Source organism: Protopterus annectens, chromosome 13.part0 (genome assembly GCF_019279795.1).
Source record: "Protopterus annectens isolate FY-2018-M chromosome 13.part0, PAN1.0, whole genome shotgun sequence".
Classification (NCBI taxonomy): Eukaryota; Metazoa; Chordata; order Ceratodontiformes; family Protopteridae; genus Protopterus; species Protopterus annectens.
Window position 1 is genome coordinate 1,031,574,178 of NC_056747.1, and position 7,252 is coordinate 1,031,581,429.

The window sequence follows — 7,252 nt, forward strand, 5'->3', positions numbered from 1 at the left end:
ATAACACCTCGGAGGTACAAATAAATAGGATACCGCCAACTATGGAATGTGTAACATACCGACATGCGTAACCACGAGGCTGAAAGACCGAAAGAACACAGTACCGGAACACTACAACCGCGAGTAATAGTATGATGATATGAAGGGACATTTAGTCACCGCTGCCGGTGGTGCGGTCCACGTAGGTACTGTGTTCAACTGTGTTTGTGAGTGCCGTAGTCTGTGTATGTGTGTTGAGGGTGCCGTGTGCATCCCCGTGTGACTGTAATGTGTGTGTGTGTGTGTGTGTGTGTGTGTGTGTGTGTGTGTGTGTGTGTGTGTGTGTGTGTGTGTCCGCATCATGTGTCTGTTAGTGCCAACTCTGAGGTAGATCATTACGGTAGGTGTGGGTATAGCTAGCCGTAGGCATACGGTTACCACCTGTCCCACATTAGGAGGGACAGCCCCTCCCTGGGCAGGTGTGTCCTGACATGAATCATTACAAAGGGCAAATGTCCGGGATTGTAGGACATTAATATGTCCCATATATAATGTAATAGTTGCATTAAATAGTTATGCCTGTATGTAAGAAACGTAAATGTTACATGCAATATGATAAGTAGCCAAAGTCCCACAATACGTATGTATTGAGGATAAAAGTATGTGCTAACCTGTGTACTGACCGTGGCTATGTGTTGGCCTGTAAACACCACTGTGCGTCCCGCAAGTGTCCAACAATGGCCATATGAAAAGGTGGCAACCCATGGCAAAGAGGTTTGTGTTACCAACACAACCACAATGACTGCAAATATCTGGGACAGAAATACACAGGATAGCTATCATTTAGACATATCCCTTTACATATCGCTGCAATTCCGGAGGTATGGAAGTAGCAACCTCACCTGCATACTATATAGAAACCAATTAACAACGGTCCAATGTACAATCCCGTAACATAAGTCTACTAACTGATAGCTCTTTAATTAGGGACGGGGCCCACACACATATATCTGGAATATGTAGAAATGCAAGACCCACAAACCTGTATATGCTACGTACACCCACCTACATCCCCCACACTAGAAACCATAGCAATACAGACTGTAATAACAGCACAAACATCCAGTCAGTCAATTACATCTGCAGAACCGTCAGCATACCTTGTGAGAGACACAATTAAAGGTGCCATGCAAAATTGAAGCCATTATATAATGGAACAAATGGCGATGTTACAGGTTTGTTTGCAATAGTCCGTTATCAGACGTTGGGATGACAGGTACACCGACATGTTGAACCACATACTCTAGCTGTCGCACACAATCCACGGGGAACATGAATCCAAAGTATTATTGTCTCTATGCATAGCAGTTGCAATTACACATAACAAAACACAATACAGTCCGTCTCCCCAAAGGTAGGGCAAATGGGCAACGCCCAAGTGGAGAATCCAATTATACCCCACTGTTGCCGCGTAATTGGCAAATGGAGAAGCTGCACAGCTGATATGCAAGTAATTAGTCACTCAGGAACACCAATTGGTGGGAGGAAACCACATGTTACAGGTATCGACGTATATAAGGATGACTTGCCAGACATTCAAACCGTATGCTCATACAAAATACCTGTTTAAGCAGTGTGAGAGAGATAGAGACGAAAGTCCATAACAATAACAAGGTATGTAGAACACTCTGTATGTACGTTTATGTATAGCATGTTTTTTTATTAATTATTTACTGTATGTATAGCCTGGTTTGCATTAATTAAAAGTGTCAGCAAAGCATAAAGTGGGAAAAGGTATTTATGTAGTGATGTCTTGCTGAGCATACTAACGCATGTAGAAACTGTGCGTCCAGCAGTGGGCCACAAGGTACACATCACAGACACCACATGGGATGCTACATGAGGGCTTTAAACAGAACAATTCCATACAACCCGCAGTCAGTGGTAGGGTATGTCCAACAAGTACGTGGCATAGCAAGGGATAGTATATGTTGATATACTGTCAAAGTAGGCATGTGTATGGGCATATAACGACAATGACATGTCTAAGGTGGTCCTGCTGTGCAAGTATGCTTTGCATTATGGGATACTATGTGAAATATGTGTAATGTATAGTATTGTAGGTAGATATGTCAGATATTCTACACAGCATAACAGGCATATCATGCATACCAAAGGTATCGTCTATTGGCATGTACAATAACAGGATACATATGGCTTGTAGGCACGGGACATTGCAATAGCATGATAGCTAATCTAAATGGAAGGGCTACCAAGTAACCATGCACAAAGGACATGTAATAGCTTCACAGGTTCATAGTGGGGTACTATGCAGTCTGGCAAGTCCATGTGTAAGCACAACTATAGTGTTCACACCAGTGGCACCTCTCTAGGGTAGTGTCCTGTGAACAGCAGAGCCATGTGTTACCTGCACCTCTGCACAGTACAGCCACTGCAGTGATCCCTGGTGTACATGTGTCTCCCAACCACCAAGGGAGGTATCACATGAACAGTGCTACTGAGTGTCCCTGTGTGATGTACATAGGACTCATGTTCCAAAGCATGGTGAGTGTCCGGTTTGGGAATGTAACCCTCAAGCACATCCCACTCATTGCTGCGTGTGTGCACATATCCATGAGCATATTGCTCACAGTGGCTTTTGCTTATGTCGCATATGTGGAGTATATCCTTTAATATTGTTGTGGACATGGGCTCTGTCTGTTCAGCAGAGGTCACCACTGCGTATGTAGTATGCAAATGTGTACAGAGGTGGTGTCCGTAGTTCAGCCGCATAATTTAACTGTTGGAGCTCAATAAACATCATGGCGTGTTAATGGTGTGGTATGTAAAGCTGTAGCTGTTGTGTAAGGTACACCCTAAATGGGGTGGTGTACCTTAAATGTGTGTAGAAGTCTTGAGTTCAGAGGTACGATGGGTGCCTATGTACCAGCTACACACCCAGTACAGATAAGTGTGACCACGTAGAAGGATAGCCATGCCACAGTGGCAATACGGTACCACAGGAGTGGGTGCGACATGCGTGTGTACTACAAACATGTACAATGTGACATGTATGTAGGGGACTACCACCTATGTGATAGTCAGTGGGTGAATGGTGTAATGCAAAGGTGATGTTCATGCACCTTGTGTCATGCAGCTTGAGGCCATGATATTCATATCAGGTATCTGTCACAGTGATACCCGTATGGATGGAGTCAGTATCAGCTGGTGGATCAATCATGGCACTTTGTATGCAGGGGTTTGTAAAGCTAGGCAGGGAAAGTCCCTCTGTGCTAGCCTGTACCTCAGGAAAGCATATACTGAACATGAGGGGCCCAATGACTGAGGACTGTGGTATGCCAAATGTAACTGAAATGCAGTAGGTACTATGGTATGCTACCCTCATTGTGTGTGTCCTGTCCATGAGCCATGTTGCATAACATCCTGAGACATAGGGTACGATGTACAGGTGGATGTGTATGTTGTCAATACCAGAATGGAGAACGGTGCTGAAAGGCTATGAGAGGACAATGTAGGATGTGTGGACTCCTGTACCATCATCATCTAACCTGGTAACTGTATGAAAGGAGTCCACCAGGTGTAGGGGGCATGCTCTGGCCCTAACAAGTCCAACCCGGGTGGCATCAAAGGACCGGAGCCCAACAATGTCTCTGTGAATGATGTCCTTGATGGTGTGCCCCATAGCCATGCAGAACAGTCCAGTCAGGTGTGTAGGACTATAGTCCCACTCATGCATTGTGGTGCCACCTGTGTGGAGTGTGATAAATGTTGCTGTGTGCCATGCAGGGGCCACAATGTCTGATACAAGGCTATTACTGAATATGGTGGCCTAGTGGGGAGACATATCGTTCAGAGGTTTGTGGACATCACAGTGTCCCAGGACATATAGAGTGCAGGTTAGTACTGTGTAGGTGTGACAGCAGGGACACTGCAATGTTCCTCCATGGATTGTGGCCCTGTATTGAGTGAGAGGGTGTAATGTTAGCATTGAATCCATCCACCAGCATGTTGCCAACATCACCTGGGTCTGTAATGTTCCTGAGTGACTGTTGTATGTGAGAGCAGATGTGGGTGTTGCCATCGACTACTGACATACCACCATAATGCCTTGTGGTACACCCCGAAATGTGTCGCAGTAATGTGTACGTAGCTAGTCTTGGAGTATGTGATGAGGGATCCCGTGGCCCTACCGAGGCTGACCAGTGAGCTACCCCACCCATGGGATTGTATACCACTGTGCAACAGCCTCCACCTGTTGTTGTACATTATGTCCATGGAACTTGAGCACCAGAGTGGCGTCTGTTATCTGGTGTGTACCATCATGGCTCTGTGTGGAATAGTATGATCCATGCAGTCATTTACATGCTAATGAAGTGCACTGGGGTATGTTTCAGCATTTGTATGTGCATTGTCCATCTGCACGGGTGTCATGACGTTAACAACCACTGTCATAAGACGTCTGTAGTAGGTGTTGTAGTACTCATGTACTGTGTATGCCATGAAGGGTGTGGTGCCGGGATGTGGCTAACAAGGTTGATTAGCATATGTTTGGAACCCACCAATGAGGGGATAACCCCAGGTGTGGAACACCAGTCACATGTTGGTAGTGGTCATGTCAAGGTTAATATAGGTCTTGGAGGTGGTGTGTATGGGTTGATCCAGCCGAGTGGAGGTTATGACTCATGGATGTGTCGGTACATGAGTGGCTGTCCCAGTTAAGTGTGGGGTAGTGTCAGTCACACATCAGTAGTAGCTGTCTGAGCCCTACTGTCCAGTACACCAACAAATGAGGTCTGGTAACCGTGGGGTATGTTGTTGAATCTGTAGCTTGTTACAATGTGTATAGCAGTTTCGGACACAGTTAGTTGCACGTGGAGCACCTCTGATGCATTGTGCTAAGTAACTAGCTAGGATGTGTGCACAATATAATGGGATATGGGAACACCTCAGCTGTGGGTGTGCCGGTCCAGGTATGTGCCTGAAAGGTATGGTCTGTCCATAACCTGTCACTGCAGGTGTGCTCTGCAGAGCCTAGATGCAGGTCCCAGTCACTGCAGAGATATTGGAATGTTGCATTATAAGGTGTGCCTTGCCTGTGTGCGTCACAGAAGATGATGCAAGCATTGTGTCACATGACCCCATGTCTTGCTTGCCAGTTCCCATTCTACCTGTGACTGTTATTGGAAACTGTGCAAGACAGGCAGTATAGAAGCAGCAAGAGCCTTACATGTGATCTGTACTCCCAGGGCTGACAGGTGCAGGTCATCTGTGCCAAAGCATTGTGTTTGACCAGATCAGTCAAAGCGGACAGATACCAGATGCCTGTGGAATGACAGCAGAAGCATAGGCAACTGTTGAAGTGACACAGTCAGTCATTGTACAGTGGTATCGGGTCCGGATGAATGCATAATGCTCCAGGGCTAGGCCCACACCTTCAGGGCTACAAGACTGGTGAGCTATTGCATGTCCCTGCACACGTTGTCTGTGAAGGGGCATCTCAGGGCAGTCACACTAACATGGAGAATGAGAGTCACATCGTACCTGGTGAGGTGTGGCATGGGTGCATAGGTTATTTTGCAGAACCAGTTACCCGACAGCAAGATGTAAGCGACTATCGCCTTGTGTAGCCTGCTGTGTGGAACTGCAGTGTGACCGCCTACAGAGTCACCTATGACTGGTGTGTTGTGTATGTTATAACACCCTATTGACTATATGTGATGGGCACACATGAGTCTGTGGGCTATAAGTTGGTGATGTTGTGTTCCGTGATGGGGGCTGCCTCTGGTGCCTACACAGAGTATGGAGAGGTACTGCACAAGTCGTCCTTGTATGTGTGGCCTATGGTGGAGATCATGTGAAACTATGTGATGTGTGGGGTGTGTTGCGAATGTTACACATCCCCACATGACTGTCAGGTGCAGTCAGGGTTGGTGACAGCATTACCCCCAGCAGGGCTGCATAAGTGCATCCCCCACAGGCTGTAGTGTCGTATGTTGGGAGGTGAGCATTGAATGTGTACATGCGACAATTGCCTATTGCCACATGTACAACATATCCATCATATAGACAGGCAATAGCACTGGTACGTGACAGTTGGACATGCCTGCATATACAACCATGTCTCATAGGATACGTGCGTTACGTGTGTACAACAGCTGTTGTACCATAAGCAAGCTGGAAATTTTAGGACAGCCAGTGTACCTGTGGGAAATGGTGTGGAATGGGTGCTATATTAATCAGTAGCTCATGACATGTTCACAAGTTCTGAACAAGTGCCTAGAATGACCATACAATACAGATAGGGTGTTGGATAATATCAACCCACAAGTGGTGACGACAGTCATAATGGGTGGCACCGCACTATAACCCTGCTGAGTATGGTGTGCATGTCCATGAACCATTATCACTGTAGATGTTAGCAGTACAGATGTACAAGACAGTACAGATGTATGATTACAAATACCTTTGTATGTCACAGGAGTGTTCTACCAGTGGCCTGTTGACAGACTCACAACTACAAAAGGTGCCAGAGTGACATGTGCATATCACACCAGTGCCAGCTACAGTAGAACAGGGTTAATGTGTTGTACTCCACCCTCATTGTAGCCCATACCACACAGACAAATGTTAGGCATCTGTGTATGTAAGGATGTGAATGGCCATGACCTATGAGGAATAGCTGTGTCAGTGTTGTGAACAACATACAGAATGGGCTGTGTGGGTGAGGTGTGTGACATATGTGCACATTCTGATGGATGATATCAGCACTGTCACCACTAGGTGAACATCCCTGTACCCATTAACTACCACCTAGGCTGTGGTCAACATTATGGACACTGTGTAAGGGATGGTGTTGTGCAGTACACCTCCCTGCCTTGGTGACATCTCCAGGCCTTGGGTAGTCATCGAGGTACCCATGTCATGACAGGGTGCCATCCATGAGCACAGAGATCATTGGACAGGCATATACAGCACTGGGGTGACCAATATTGGATCACATATCACCTTTAAGGGGTAATGGCCATGCATGGATGGACGATACCAGCCTTCACAATCCTCACCTCCACTATGCAGTATGCTGTCTACCTTGCATAAAGACATTTGCTACACCATGATGATGGACATGCTACATGTCCATATCCTGATCTGTAAGACATCGTCATGGACAGCCACCATCCTAATACTAGGATCGCCACATGCTGGACAGATCCCTGTGCCATACATGTGACATACTACCACCAAAACATGCAAC